This window comes from Spermophilus citellus (assembly GCF_964194105.1).
Source record: "Spermophilus citellus genome assembly, chromosome: 9".
In the NCBI taxonomy this organism is placed as follows: domain Eukaryota; kingdom Metazoa; phylum Chordata; class Mammalia; order Rodentia; family Sciuridae; genus Spermophilus; species Spermophilus citellus.
Window position 1 is genome coordinate 12004363 of NC_138191.1, and position 16023 is coordinate 12020385.

Below are 16023 nucleotides of genomic sequence, written 5' to 3' on the forward strand. Positions count from 1 at the left end.
ATAAAAAATATGTGGCATTTATACACCATGGAGTATTACGCAGCACTAAAAAATGACAAAATCATGGAATTTGCAGGGAAATGGATGGCACTAGAGCAGATTATGCTTAGTGAAGCTAGCCAATCCCTAAAAAACAAATACCAAATGTCTTCTTTGATATAATGAGAGCAACTAAGAACAGAGCAGGGAGGAAGAGCCGGAAGAAAAGATTAACATTAAACAGAGACATGAGGTGGGAGGGAAAGGGAGAAAAAAGGGAAATTGCATGGAAATGGAGGGAGACCCTCATTGTTATACAAAATTACATATAAGAGGTTGTGAGGGGAAAGGGAAAAAAACAAGGGAGAGAAATGAATTACAGTAGATGGGGTAGAGAGAGAAGATGGGAGGGGAGGAGAGGGGGGATAGTAGAGGATAGGAAAGGTAGCAGAATACAACAGTCACTAATATGGCAGTATGTAAAAATGTGGATGTGTAACCGATGCGATTCTGCAATCTGTATTTGGGGTAAAAATGGGAGTTCATAACCCACTTGATTCTAATGTATGAAATATGATATGTCAAGAGCTTTTTAATGTTGTGAACAACCAATAAAAAAATAAAATCAAGCTGAAGTCAATGAAATTGAAACAAAAGAAGCAATCCAAAAAAATCAACAAAACAAAAAGTTGGTTCCTTGAAAAGAATCAATAAAATTGATAAATGCTCATGTCAGGAGCTGCCACATAGGATTAAGCAGGCATGGACCCTTAGCCTTAAGGGACGGAGGTGTGGGACTGGCTTCCACTTGCAGCATGAGAGCAGGTGGACCTCACCTTTACTCGGCAGGAGATTGAAGCTCTGGGAGTGGGCATCACCCAATGAGACTGGGCTACACCCCCTGAAACCCAATCCCTTGCCTCATTTCGATGGAATTTTCTTAAGTGTCTTCCCCTCAATAAACAGGGCTTCAGGTTGCTCTCACTCTCTCTTTTGTCACCTCTCTTGCTTCCCTTGTGTGAGCTGGAGCCAAGGAGCCATCAGTGAACACCAAGAAAAAGGTATTTTCTCTGTCTCTGTGTTCTCTCTATTCAGTGCCAACCCAATTTATCTAGAGTGACCCTGACTAATTTAGTCATATGTTGCAACATGCTTAGCCATTCTTATGAAAAGAAAGAGAGAAAATACAAATTACTGAAATTCTCAATGAAAAATGAAATATTACAATAGACACTACTGATATACAGATGATAAACAGAACCTATTTTGAAAATTTATACTCTAATGAAATAGAAAATCTTGAAGACATAGACAAGTTTCTAGAAACATGACAGACTCAAATTGAATCAGGAGGACATAGAAATTTTAAACAGATCAATTTCAAGCAATGAAATTGAAGAAACCATCAAAAGCCTACTAAGAAAGAAAAGCCCAGGACCAGATGGATTCTCAGCTGAGTTCTACCAGACCTTCACAGAAGAACTAACACCAATCCTCTTAAAATGATTTCATGAAATAGAAAAGAAGGGAACCCTTCCAAACAAATTCTATGAAGCTAGTGTCCTCCTGATACCAAAACAAAGACACATCAAGGAAAGAAAACTTCAGACCAATACCCTGATGACTATAGATGCAAAAATTCATAATAAAATACTGGTAAATCACATACAGAAACATATTAAAAAGATATTGTACCATGATCAAGTGGGGTTCATTCCAAGGATGCAAGGTTGGTTAAATACACAGAAATTAATAAATGTAATTCATCACATCAATAGACTTAAAAATAAGAATGATATAATATCTCAATATATGCAGAAAAAGTATTTGACAAAATACAGCACCCCTTCACGTTCAGAACACCAAAAAAACTAGGGATAGGAGGAACATATCTGAACATTGTAAAAGCTAAATCCAAGGCCAGCATCATTCTAAAAGGAGAAAAACTGAAAGCATTCCCTCTGAAAACTGGAACAAGACAGGGATGCCCTCTTTCACCACTTCTATTCAGCATGGTTCTGGAAACTCTAGCCAGAGCAATTAGACAGAAAAGAAAGAAATTAAATGAATACAAATAGGAAAAGAAAAACGCAAACTATCCCTATTTGCTGATGACTTGATTCTATATTTAGAAGACCCAAAATACTTTGATAGTTCTAGAATTTATAAATAAATTCAACAAAGTAACTGGATATAAAATTAACACCCATAAGTTAATTGTACACCTGTACATCAGTGATGAATCAAATGAAGAGAAATTAGCAAAACCCCCATTCACAGTAGCCTCAAAGAAAATAAAAAATTTGGGCATAAATCTAGCAAAAGAGGTGAAAGTCCTCTACAATGAAAACTATAGAACACTAAGAAAGAAATTAGAAGACCTTAGAAGATGGAAAGATCTCCCATGTTCTTGGATAGGAAGACTTAATATTGTCAATATGGCCATACTTCCAAAAGTGTTATACAGATTTAATGCAATTCCAATTAAAATCCCAATAACATTTCTCATATAAATAGAAAAAGCAAATATAAAATTTATTTGGGAGAATGAGATCCATAGTAGCCAAAGCAATCCTTAGTCAGAAGAGTGAAACAAGAGGCATCATAATACCAGAATTTAAATCATACTACAGAACTACAGTAACAAAATAGCATGGTATTGGCACCAAAATAGACTTGTAGGCCAATGGTATAGAATAGAAAACACAGACAAAAACCTACATAAATACATTTATCTCATACTAGACAAAGGTGCAAAAATCATACATTGGAAAAAAGATAGCCTCTTCAACAAATGGTGCTGGATAAACTGGAAATTCATATGCAGCAAAACAAAATTAAATCTCTATCTCTCACCATGCACAAAAGTCAACTCAAAGTGGATCAGGAACCAAGGAATTAGGTCAGAGACCCTGCACCTAATAGAAGAAAAAGTAGGTCCAATTCTTTATCATGTTGTTTAGCCCTCGATCAGCACCGGCTTCATGAATGAAGGTTCAAAACGTAAGAAATCTCTAGGGAGTTTTGAATTAAAGAGACAAGATTCTAATTACCTTTAAACCAGCTCCAGGACAGCTTTTCCTAGCTCCAGCCTCCAGCCACCTATTATGGTATCGAGGTTTACTGAAGAGGAGAGAGAGAGAGAGAGAGAGAGAACATGCCAGGGAGTGGACTTTTATTGGGGAACAAAAAATTCTGGGGAAAATCCCATCCAATGAAGATTAAGGGGGGCAGTGTCCCAAGGTCAGGGGCAATGGTTGGGTCTTCAGGGTATTGGCAAGACATGCATCCAATCCCATATGTGAATTGCAATGGAGGCCCTTGGGATTTTGGAGCTAGGTCCTGACATCATCTTCAGACAACTTCTCCTCCTTTGAGAGACAGTTCTTAGCCTGCTACTGGTCCTTGGTGGAAACTGAATGCTTGACCACAGGCCCCCAAATTCACCATGCTAAAATAGTAACTCCCTGCTTTTCTGTGGTGGTGGTAACATACTGTGAGGGGTTACTTTGCATTCACAGTTATTGCACTATTCTCTTGGTCTCCCTCCTTTGCTCCTGTTTTTAGTAGGCCTCTTTATAACTTTGACTATGCCATTACATTCTTAGGAAGTAAATTTCTTGCATGTCCCCAGTAAGCAGTCACCTCCCATTTGCTCTGTTCTTAACTTCTGGCCTTATATCTTACTTCGTGCAGCAGTTTGTACCCTACTTCAGACCACCTAGCATGTTTTTCTAAACACTATACTTTATCTCACGGACATTACCATCTCAGTTAACAGACAAAATGCATTGTTCAAGATTAGATGTCACACCTGTAAGGGGTAATGCAGAACCCCAGTGACAGGGCACATTCATTGAGAACAACTACTGCATTAGAGTCACAAAACCCCGCTTCACCTCCTGCCCTTATTGGCAGATTTGGGAATGATAAAAATGAGTGGTAGAGCAGATGTGACACTTAGGGGAGGATCAGAAAGAGGTACTGTGGTAGCTAGTTGCGTGTGGGGAGTGGGCACACCAAGAGGAGGGGAGAGTTGGGAGGTAAGGTCTGTGTCAGACAAAAACTTGCAAAAATACATTATTAAGTGGGATATTGGAAGTAAGTATTTGAGGTTACATCAGCTGCTAAAATATTGAGTCCCTTCTGAGAGTCAGTTCTACCCAGCAACTTCCAGAAGGCCATAAGCTCCCCTTCTCGGGAGTTCTGCAAGGTGACCACTCAGAGGATAGTATGAATAAGATTTGTGTCTCTGGGCTGGGGATGTGGCTCAAGCAGTAGCGCGCTCGCCTGGCATGCGTGCGGCCCGGGTTCGATCCTCAGCACCACATACCAACAAAGATGTTGTGTCCGCCGAGAACTAAAAAATAAATATTAAAAATTCTCTCTCTCTCTCTCTCTCTCTCTCTCTCTCTCTCCTCTCTCACTCTCTCTTTTAAAAAAAAAAGATTTGTGTCTCTTCTAAGACTGGATTTTTCTGAACACTCATTAACTTTTAACTCCTGCATATTCTTTTTGTGATTTCCACTAAGTGCATGCACTTGCTTAATTTAGCCATGAGGTCACTACTGTCTGCTGATATGAGATCAGAACTGGTCACAGCTTGTCAGGAGCATGTGATGGCAAGTTCTCCAACATGTTTTCCATTCTTAGCATTAATATGACAACATTTTTTTCAGCTTAATGTGCCAACCAAGTCTATCTTCTTGGATCATAATGTAGTGTTTCATATCAAAATCATCCTTAATTTCTACAAATGACTCCCAAAATGCTTTCTAAATCTGTTTATACTAATTTGCATAGCTGCTAAGCAATTGACAAAATGTGAAGATTCAACTAAGCACTCTCTTTTTTGAGAAATGCTTACATTTTAGGAATATAATGTAAGAGTTTCCAATTGGTGGTGTGAACCTTGTGAACATATCTGGGCATCATATCATAGTAAATATATCGGGTCTGTTGCCCTACAAACACCTCTGCCAGCCCCCCCACGAACCTCTGTGAGCCACTCACCCAAGCTTGGCTCAAGGTACACCTGTGCCAGCAGAGGGCAGCAAGGGGTTGGAGTATGTGAAATTGGGAGTGTTAGAGGTGTGGTGGCCCGCATGAAGTGACCAGATGGCTTTTTTTCAAGTGGGAGAAAGCCATTAGCCCTTCAGTCAGGGACTGGAACTGAGGATAGGGACAAAGAGGAGGGCTATGCAGAGTAGTGAAGAATATGAACTGTCCTTGTTCCATGGGTGACAATGAGCACTTTGGACCTTTCTTTCATCACTCCTGACTTGTGCCCCATTAAAGGAGTTGAATGAAGAGATTTCAGAAAAAGCTTGTAATTATTGTGTCCTCTGGTCCAGTATGAAATGATTATATGTTAAAGCAGGAAGGATGGAGTTTAGGCCCAGAGAATAAGCATGCTCTGAGATACAGGAACAGAACACCAGCAGGGAGGGAGGCTAGCGTCAACCCTGCCTGAAGACACTCGACTTTCCCATCCTTCGGAGTGGGGTTGGTGGTTTCTACTGGTGCAGACATAGACCTGGGGTACCCAAGCCTCCTCTGTGCTATTTTCTATTCTACATTTTTGCATCCCAGAAGCTGTGACATTGAGCTAAGCCCAGCTCTGAGCTCCAGATATCTGGGTAAACCCCCAAACCAAAAGTAGTCTCAGGGGGCCCTACACAGGGCAGCTATGACCGGACAGCTCCTCCCAGGGCCACCTCATGTGCGTTGGAATCAAGGTCCTGCTGCAGTGTGCTCTTGAGGGTTACAGAGTACTTCCACTTCCCCCACAATGACCCATGAGGTCAGCAAGATGAGGCAGTTTTATTCTAATTTTATAGATGAAGAAATTATGAGTCATAGAAGTAAAGTAACTTGTAGTGTCAGACACTACACTAGAACTTCTCTGTGCTCTAAAAACCCCCTGGTCCTTACCCCTCGCTGCTTCTGCCATCTGCATTGGAATTACTGCATTATGTGTGTGTGCCCCACCTTGTTCTGAAGGTGGACAAGCATCTTTTAACTATGTTCTAAACTCACCGTACAGTGGTGACACAAGGTGCATGGGTGTCCCTTGAGGAGCAGAGGGGGACATAAAATTTCAGGTAGATCTTTGAGTTCCAGAGGGATGTGTGTGGGCACTTCATGGACACATAAATGGATACACTCTCTTTCCCAGAACTCCCTTCCCCGAAAGATACGCTGCATAATTGATGGAACCCATACAGAAGGAACGAGGAAACAAGAGTGACAATAGAGAGGTGACATCTGTGGTGAATCTGTCACCTCTGCCCGCAAACAAGCGGCTTACAGAAACTGGGGACAGTTTCAGGAAGGCACAGTTATAGACACATAGCCAGATAAGCTGGAAAGGACATTCAATTGACAGGTCCAGTCCTGTGAGTGGGAAGGAGAGGAACCAAAGCCCACAGAGGACAAGGAGAGCCACAGGCCCTGGGCTTAACGGTTTTAGTGTAACGTGTTGTCAACAGGATTGCGCACTCGGTGGCAGTGAGGTAGGGAATCCACAAGCAGATAAGGAAATAACAATCTTATCCGGTCTGCATCTGGTTTCTACAAAGTCCACAGTATCAAATTATTAAAGGTACATGCATTGCCCAGGCTGTTTTAATGCTAATAAAAAGATTAGGGAATGAGTTAGAAAAAAAAAAACATTTTATTCAAGATATCTCAAAATTTGGTTACTAATTAAAATATGTGAGTCAGATATCCAAATGTTCCTGTATTTTTATCTTAAAACTTAAAGTTCTCTATTTTATATTTTAATGTCATACTCACTTATTTTAAAAAGTAAGATTAGATATGGTAAATGAGTAAAAAAAATGTCATCCATGAGAAGATGACTATTGTGCTCAACCTCTTCTGTGTAACCTATTTCTGTGGCTTGACTGTGTCTCCCATAGTTTATGGGTTATTCAATTAATCCTCAATGCAACAGTGTTGATAGGTAGAATCTTTAAGAGGTGATCCATGAATGGATTAATACCATTATCATGGGGGTAGATTCCTGAAAAAAGAATGAATTTATCTCTCCTCCTCTCTCCATCCTTCTTTCCCTTCCTTTCTGATTTCACCATGGGATAATGAAAAAAGAAAAGTGGAGTCCCTCTCCAAATCTCAATCTTGGACCTCTCCAGTCTCTAGAACTATAAGAAATAGATCTTATAAATCACCCAGACTCAGGTATTCTGTTAAAACAGTACAAATTTACTATAATAATACTCTAATTATATGTGTTTCAAAAATACATTGAAATGCTATCTTTAAAAATAAATTCGTGGGGCTGGGGATGTGGCTCAAGCGGTAGCGCGCTCGCCTGGCATGCGTGCTGCCCAGGTTCCATCCTCAGCGCCACATACCAACAAAGATGTTGTGTCCACCGAGAACTAAAAAAAATAAATAAATATTAAAAATTCTCTCTCTCTCTCTCTCTCTCTCTCTCTCTCTCTCTCTCTCTCTCTCTCTCTCTCTCCTCTCTCACTCTCTCTTTAAAAAAAATAAAAAAACTTTAAAAATAAATAAAAATAAATTCATTGTAACAACACTGTCATGTCTTAAAATAAGCAGCAATTTCTTGTTTTGAAGTGATGCAAAATTCCCCTCCCCAAAATATACAAGCATTAGGTGCTTTCTAAATTTTTCATGTCTCTCTTTGGTTTCTGAATCACCACCACCACATTCCGCTCTCCACTATATCAATCTCACAGGCGATGGACTCCCACCCTCATATGCTCCCAAGTTTCTTCTCCAAATAGAAAGAAGGAAATGCTGGGTATCTCTCATAATCCATTTTTATTGCTCAGGACACTTATTCATTAGTTTGATATATGCGCTATAATGTACAGGCACTGTTCTATTTGCAGGAGAGAGGGCAGTGAGCACAGTAAGGACTTTTGATACTTCTTAGATTGTATCATGGTTGATCTTATGGGGAAAAATAAGGCAGGAGAAAGGGAGAGAGCCAAAGTTCAGGGAACCATGATTTATAAATAAGACAAGAAGTACTATTTAATAGGTGATAGTAGCTCTTAAAGAAGAGACAGTCATTTGTATATCTGGTGTGGGGAGTGTTTTTCTCTAGTGCAAAAGTCTTGAGGATTCAAAAACAGTGAGAGGTGTCAAACAGGCTCAGGAGAGTGTGATAGGAGTTGACATAAGACTGGCAACCAGCTGGCCATGGTGGCACACGCCTGTAATCCCAGCAGCTTGAGAGGCTGAGGCAGGAGGATTGTGAGTTCAAAGCCAGCATCAGCACAAGTTGAGGTGCTAAGCAACTCACTGAGACCCTGTCTCTAAATAAAACACAAAATAGGGCTGGGGATGTGGTTCAGTGGGCAAGTGTCCCTGAGTTCAATCCCTGGCACCCCACCCCCAAATGATAATCAATAACCATCATGTGGGGATTTGGAGACCCTGAGAAGGACTTTGCATTTTATTCTAAGTGATATGGGAGATAAGTGGTAAAACGGAGACTACCATGATCTAATATGCTAAAAGTATCACCCTAGTAGCCTGTGATAGATTACAGGGGACTAAGGTAGAAGCAAGGAGATTAGTTAGGTGGCTGTTGCAATAGCACAGGTAAGAGATGGTAGTGGCAAAGGTGGCAGAAGTGACTTATTTCTTCTAAGGAAGAGTGTGTAAGTCAGCTTTGTGTTACTATAATAAAATACCTGAAGAAATTAACTTATAAAGACAAAAGATTTTATATGGTTCTTGAGGTTCCAGTCCAAGATTGGGTGGCCTTGTTACTCTGGGCCTCTAGTGAGGGAACCAGATAGAAATGGCAGGGACTTTGTGGTAGAGTAAATTGCTCATATAATCAACCAGGAAGAACAGAGAGATGAAGTGATGAGGGTCCCACAATTCCCTTTGAGAGCTTGTCCCCAGTGACTGAAGGAGCCCCCATGGACCTCACTTCCTAAAGGTCCACAGCACCTCCCAGTGACACCACTTTGGAGACCAAGGCTTTAACACATGGACCTTTGAGGGATACTAGCTGTTATGGTTCGGATATGAGATGTCCCCCACATTCTCCTGTGCTAGTACAAGATGATCCAGAGATAAAATGGTTAGATTTTGAGAGCTGTCACCTAACTAGTCTATCCTGGTTTGAGCGGACTAACTGGATGGTAACTGTAGGCAGGTAGAGGAGGTGGGACACTGGGAGCATGTCCTGGAAGGGTCCCTTCCCCTTCCTCTTGGCCTCCTAGCCACCTTGAGTACGCGCAGAGCTACTCTCCCACACTCTCTTGCCCTGAGGTTCTGCCTCCCCTTGTTCCCAGAGCATCCACCAGCCATGGGCTGCACCTCTGAAACTGGGAGACCAAATGAGCTTTCTCTCCTCAAGTTGTCCTTGTCAGGTGTTTGGATCACAGTGACAAAAGAGCTGGTAAACACACTGTCCATATTCAAATCTTAGCACCGAGCCTAGAGAATTTGCTGATGGGGGGATACAGGGCGTGGGAAAGTGCAGTCAAGGATCATTATAATTTTCTGGCCTGAAACACGGAATGATTCAAGCTGCAGTTCAAGGAGATGGACAAGACAGGTGGGAGAGGAGGTAGAGGGTAGGCCAACAAGAGTCTGGGCCCATGTGAAATTTCAGATGCCTGTTAAATAGCCAACTGGAGATGGGAGTGGGTAGCTGAAGAGACAAGACTTGAGTTCAGAAAAGACAGGCCTGGAAATAAGATGGAAAAGGTCAAACCAAAAGACTGAATGAGATCACCTAAGAAATCAAGCTAGATAAGGTCACCATGAAGTCTAAGCACCGGAACCCAGGGACACTTCAATTTAAGGAAGAGAGACTAGGCAGCGGCCAGCCTCAGAGAATGAGAAGCTTTAGCAGGGAAAGCACCAGAGAGAGAATGGAGTCTCCTGGTCCAAAGTGTCCCAGAAAGAGGGAGTGATCCACTGCCCAGTGCTTCTGATAAGTTTTTATTTTCTTCAAAGCAATTTACTTTTGCTGACTCTGACACCTGGCACCGAGAAACGGTGGACTTGACCCCTTCTGGAAGCCAAGGATCCCCGTGGCCAGAAGAGGCCAGCCAAGTGCAGTGTGGGGACATAGGGACACCACAGGGCGGGACCCATGGCGTCTGCCTACTGGTCCTCCCACACGCTGGTTCTCTGCTTTGCCTCCTCACCCCAGGCAACCTGCCATGGACACACAGCTAGCTTTCACTAAGTTTCTTTGCCCTCGTCAAAGGTCTGCATTAGTTAGTTAGAGTTTCTTCCCCGGGGTGGGAATCACACTTGGTTTACCTCCAGTTCACAGTCATCGGGTTCGGCTCTAAGAGCTGCCTGTGATCTCATCAACTGTCCCTTTTCTTAAACCCAAGCGCACTACACCTTACCCTGGGAGCCCTGCCTCCGCTTCTGAATCATCGTATCTTCAACACCTGTCTCTTTCCCTGCCCCAAAACAAGCCTTTAGATAGACTAAACTGCTCTATTTATTCAAATTTTGTGGAGCAGCTACAGTGTGCCAAGCTAGACCCTGAAGATAAAATGGCAGACAAGGTCCTTTCCTTCCCCGAAGCTTGTCGTCTCATGGGGGCAGAAGGGAGTACAGACGTTTTCCAAGAACCAAATAAACATGTAGAATTATGTCTGTGGTAACAAAAAGGTCGATGATTCTTTTCCCCCTTCTTTTTCTTTTTGCAGTATTGGGGTGGGGGGGGGGTGACAAACAACTTGTGTAGATTGATACAGCAGGAGTGGGAGCCATTTATTGTAGGACTGGAGGGGTATTTATACATTCCACACAGCTTATCTAATTAACATAAACTAGATACAGCAGTCAACCAATAAGGAATCTCCACACTTAATGGCTTGATGGTGTTACTTCATAAACCACTCCCTCTGGCAAAATGCTAGGCGCCATCTTGACTTGTTTACAGACTCTAACACCAAGCCCCCTTTAAAATGGTTTAAAATTTGGAGACAGGGCTCTTTATTCAGGCTGAAACTTGCGATCTTCCTGCCTCAGCCTCCTGAGTTGCTGGGATTACAGGCGTGAGCCACTGAACATGGCTTTCTCTTTTTCCTTCCTTCCCTTCTTTCCTCCTTTCTTTCTCCATCTTTCTTTCGACTGGGTCTCCCATGTTGCCCAGGCTGATCTTGAGCTCCTGACCTGCAGTGATCCTCCTGCCAAACATTTATGATGAGATCTTGCTCCTCCTTTTCTGATTCACTGAGGCGTGGTGTAAGGTCTGATGCTTCTACAAAGATGGGAGAGAAACCTCTAGGTCTATAGATGGAGTAAAGTTCACACTGCTGCCAGGCCGGAGGAGGAATATCCTGGGATTGAACCCAGGGCATCGCACAGGCTAAAAATGAGTTCAATTTTAAACACATTTGAGTTTGAAGCGTCTTTGAAACATCCAGTTTGACTGGAATTGAAGCCTATCCCCCCATCCAAAGGCAACTAACTGCTCTTCATTCATTTATTGATGCTTCCAGAAAGAGATGCCGCCAATGTTCCCAGGTGGGCCCAAACACCGCTATGCATTCCACAGCAGCACAGCATCCATGCTGCAGAGGTGCCCAGCAAACCTATTGACTACAGGATCATCACTTCCTTGGCAACACTTTGATACAGCAGGAGAAAGCTGGTTCCCAGTCAACGGGAAACATCACCACCAAGACCAGGCAAGACATTCAGATCAAAAATGTACCTGCAAGTCTTCATGTATAACCTTTGAGAGTCCACATTTGTCTTCTAGTTAAAGACATTGGGGATCTCCTTGGTAAAGGGGGTGCTCCAACCAATAACAAAAGGACATTTCTATATGGCTCTTCATTCCCAATGCTCACTCCCCGAGGCTGTGGGGAACTGTCAGCCTATGCACTTCAGAGATTACCTATGTATTCATCCCACCTGAGATCTAGACCCCAGGATCTTCTTCTGTGAAAGAAAACCCCATTCCTTCCACTTCATGGGGGGAAAGAAGCCTCTGAGCTGTGTCCTCCACACTGGTACTCCTACCCGTCCAGAACCTGGGCCTGTTCTAATTAAAGACACACCCCAGGAGGAGTATGGGTTCAAGGTAATGTGGATAAGATGAAGGCGCCTGTTTGTTTACCTCCAGGAGAGGGGGAAGCTGAGCAGAAGCCAGTTCCTTATGTAAAGCTGGATTTTCTTATAAGTAGTCTCAAAAATTGCTGATTTTTATAATGTTGTTAAAGTCATCTTTCTGGCTCATGAGAAGCTATATTGAAGGAATATCAGAAATAACACCACAGAAAAAAATATTTTAACTAGAGCCCTACGGTCATCAGTGAGTTCAATTCCCAGAATTGCTTTTTAAAACTCCTTGCTTCATAAAGGGTTGAATTGAGGGCCATGAACTGTTCACTTCACATTTTTCTAGTATTAAACTGTTTGAAATATTTTAAAATATCTCGTAGCAACTGTTTAGAATGTATGTAAATAAAGGGCTGCCAGAATTTCTCAAGGGGAATAAAGCAATTTACTTCCCATGTCAGCATAGGCTTTCTCTTTTGGTTTCTTTGATGGGGCAACCCCAGGACTTTTTACTGATATCATTCTACCCCATGCAGGCACCTTCCCATCTCATGACATTTGCTCTCCATATCTTCTCAAAAACCTTTGCATGGTTCATTCCAGGAACAAGGAAGAGTATGACATGAAACACCAGAAGGAAACTGTTTAAGAATACAACATCCTCTCCAAAATTATTTCTAGGGCAGTTTCTACAGAAAAGCTCTTCTCCATCTTCATTCTCTTTGCCAGGAATTTCAGGAATAAAAGCAACTTTAAAACCTCTTCTTTCTATCATTGCCACATTTATACTACTATGGTACCAAAAAATGGGAGACACTTCATGATGTAAATGCCACTGGTTTTAAAGTCAGAGTATTTGGGTTCCTGTCCTGACTTTGTTAATGAAATATTCTATAACCTTGTAAAAAAATACCTCCCTGGCTCTTAAATGCACTATGTCAAGACTAACAAACAAGCGTCAACCTATGAGCCAAGTTATGATTAACAGTTTCTTGTTGGAATCCTTGGTCATGCTCTCAATGATTCTCATAGTTTATAGATTCCTTTGGATCTTCTACATCATCAACATGTGATCTAAAAAATAAGGAAAATGTCTCTCCTTTTCTAATCCATATACCTCTTATTTACTTTTCTTGTCTTGTTGCTTTGGTCATTATTTAATAAGTAACTCATTGATTAATGAATACTATCAATGACTGGAGAAATTCTTATCTTTATTCCTGACTTTTTATTATCTCTAAATGTTCCTTTTCCCTCTCCTCCTCCTTCCCCCTACTGCTTGCTCTACTCTACTTGCCCTTTTATTGTTATTATTATTTTAATTAGTGCATTATAATTGTAAATATAAGTGCAACTCATTCCGGGAGTTTGTACACGGACATAGCATAATTTGATAGAACAAGAGCCTTTGTGGGAGATTCCAGATCCAAATCATAACAGTGAGTATTGAATTTTATCAAAGATTTTATCATATCATCCAAATGATAAAATGTTGTTTTGCAATTATTCAATATGATGGGTCATGCTGACAAATTTTTATAATATCTGCTCATTCTCACATTCCTGGGAACTCCTGGGGGTTCCACAGAACTCAGGGAAACATTTACCAATTTATTGTAAAGGATGTTACAAAGAATACAGATGAGTAACCAGATGAAGAAGAACTGAGGGAAGGGTCCAGAAGGTTCCTGAGTACAGGAGTTCTGTCCATGTGAAAGTGAGGTGTGCTACCCTCCCAGCACATGGATGTGTTCACCATTCCAAAGCTCTCTGTACCCCATAGTTGGGGGATGTTTTTGTATACTTCATCAGTAAGCATGATCAATTATTAATTTGATCTCCAGCCTCTCTTCCCTCTCAGAGGATGGGAGATAGTGCTGAAAGTTCCAATTTTCTGATTATGGACTGTTCTTTCTGGTCTTCCATCTAACCTACTATTACCTGTTTTTGAGTTTCTGAAAGGGGACAGTATATAGCTCCCATTCCAAAACTAGCTCAGAGCCCATCAAGGGTTTTCTCCTTAAAACAAAAGGTTCTCCTAACATCCAAGCAATTAAAAGGTTTTTAGGATAAATATATGTCGCAAGCCATCCATGTGCCAGCTATGTGCATTCGAGCATAGGGGGTAACTGGGCTGACATTGCTGCCTGATGACAGTCAGAATGACTCATCTCAGTGACTAGCAAAGTAGGTAAAAGTAAACTGTGCTTTTTCTCTCACTCTGCCTGTGATCCCACACAGCGCCTGTGATGGGTGTGACTTTCCAAGATATCAGTCAAACTGCTGACCACAATGCATCATCAAGCAACACTCCTCTCTCTGAAACCCAACCCCTGCATTATTTGGGTGGTACTTTCTTGTGGGAAGCCAACCTTACATGTGACTGAGTTACACTCCCCAGCTGGGTGCTGAGGCTCTCAGTCACAGAAATGTGGCACCCTTCTTGGGTGCGAGGGTCAGTGTCTCATGCATGGGGGTGTCTTGCTACAGCCCCATGGGTGAAACTATGCTCACCTGTTCCTTTGTAATATAACCCCTTGCCCTGTTTAGGATAGAATCTTCCATGGAAGTGCCTTGGGTGAGTCCCCTTCTCTCACTGTGCCCTTGGGTATGGACTATCCAGGTGTCAGTCAACCTGCTGACAGTGGACATCATGAAGATAGACTCAGCCCCCTGAAACCTAACCCCTTGCCTCATTTGAATAGCTTCTCTCTGATAAAAGGGGTCAGCACCTGCTCTCGCTCTCTCTCTTTCTGTGGACCCTTAAGGTCAGAGGAGCCGTCACAGTGACCCCAAAGAAAAAGGTATTGTGTCTCTTGTGTGGTTATTTTGTGCAGCCTAGTCAGCCCAGTTTAACTGGAGTGACCCTGAGCCTTTTAGTTGCAAGAACAGAAACCCAGCACTTTCTATCAATGTCTTTTTCCCCAATAAATACCAGGATTCAGGGCAAGCCCTCTCTCTCTTGCCTCTTGCCTACCTGGCTCTCCTTGCCCTCCAGCATGGGAGCTTGATTCTTGAGGCTGCAGAGCCATCTTGAACCCTGAAAAAGGAATTTTGTGTGTGTGTGGTTTCTTCACTGCCTGCTCAATTGACCTGCAGTGTCCCTGATTCCATCACATATTGCAACAAATATATGCATATTTCTTTTTATTATATCAAAGCATCACAAGCAGTATTCTTATAATAATCATGTCGTGCTAACAAATTGATCCCTTTGCCATTAAAAATATCCCTCTTTTTCTCTTTTCTCTAAAATTAATTTTATCTCATATTAATAGATCCACTCCAACCTTCTTAAGTCTAGTGGCTAAATGGTATATCTTTATTCATCTATTTACTTTTGACCCATCTGTATCTTTAAAGTGTGCCTCTTAAGACAGAATAGTTTGAGTTTGTTTTTTTTTAAAATCCACTGTAACAATCTTTGCCTTTTAATGGGAGTAGTCTGTCTATTTACACTTAGTGGGATTACTGATGTTGTTGTAATTAGATCTACCATCTTACTGAACATTAAATTGTCCGCCTAAATTTTACTGGCTTGTAGGACATCTTTAGATATTATTTAGATATTGCTCATGGGATGTACTCATGGCAAATATCTTCCACTCTGATTTGCCTTTTTATTTTCACAATGGTTTCTTTTGGTTAAAAGAACCTTTGATTTTGCTGTAATATACCCTAAGCCTTTGGTTTCTCGTGTGTAAAATAGGATCTACAGCAGTAGCTCACCGAGTTCTTAGAAGGAATAAGTAAAAGAAATCAAGGATTTTCAGCATAGCTCCAGGCACTAAAGAAAGCCCAATAAATATTATTTCCTACAGTGCCACCTATTTGTTCCCCATCTAACCTTCTATTTCTTGATTTTAAGCTCTGAAAGGTGGTTCTGTATAGCAAAAAAAAAAAAAAAAAAAAAAAAGGCAGGCCTTGCAACAGAAGATAGTTTCACCATCTTCGGGCTCAGGTTACTTTTCCCTCCTTTACTATTTGCTGAGA

General features: G+C 41.6%; 1 protein-coding gene across 1 annotated transcript in view; it reads right to left on the reverse strand.

The window, feature by feature from the left end:
* The window catches only part of LOC308655429 (intelectin-1a-like), a gene marked incomplete at its 3' end in the record, with an annotated part of 158386 nt that overhangs the window by 139584 nt on the left and 2779 nt on the right, over positions 1-16023 (reverse strand). The window lies entirely within an intron of this gene.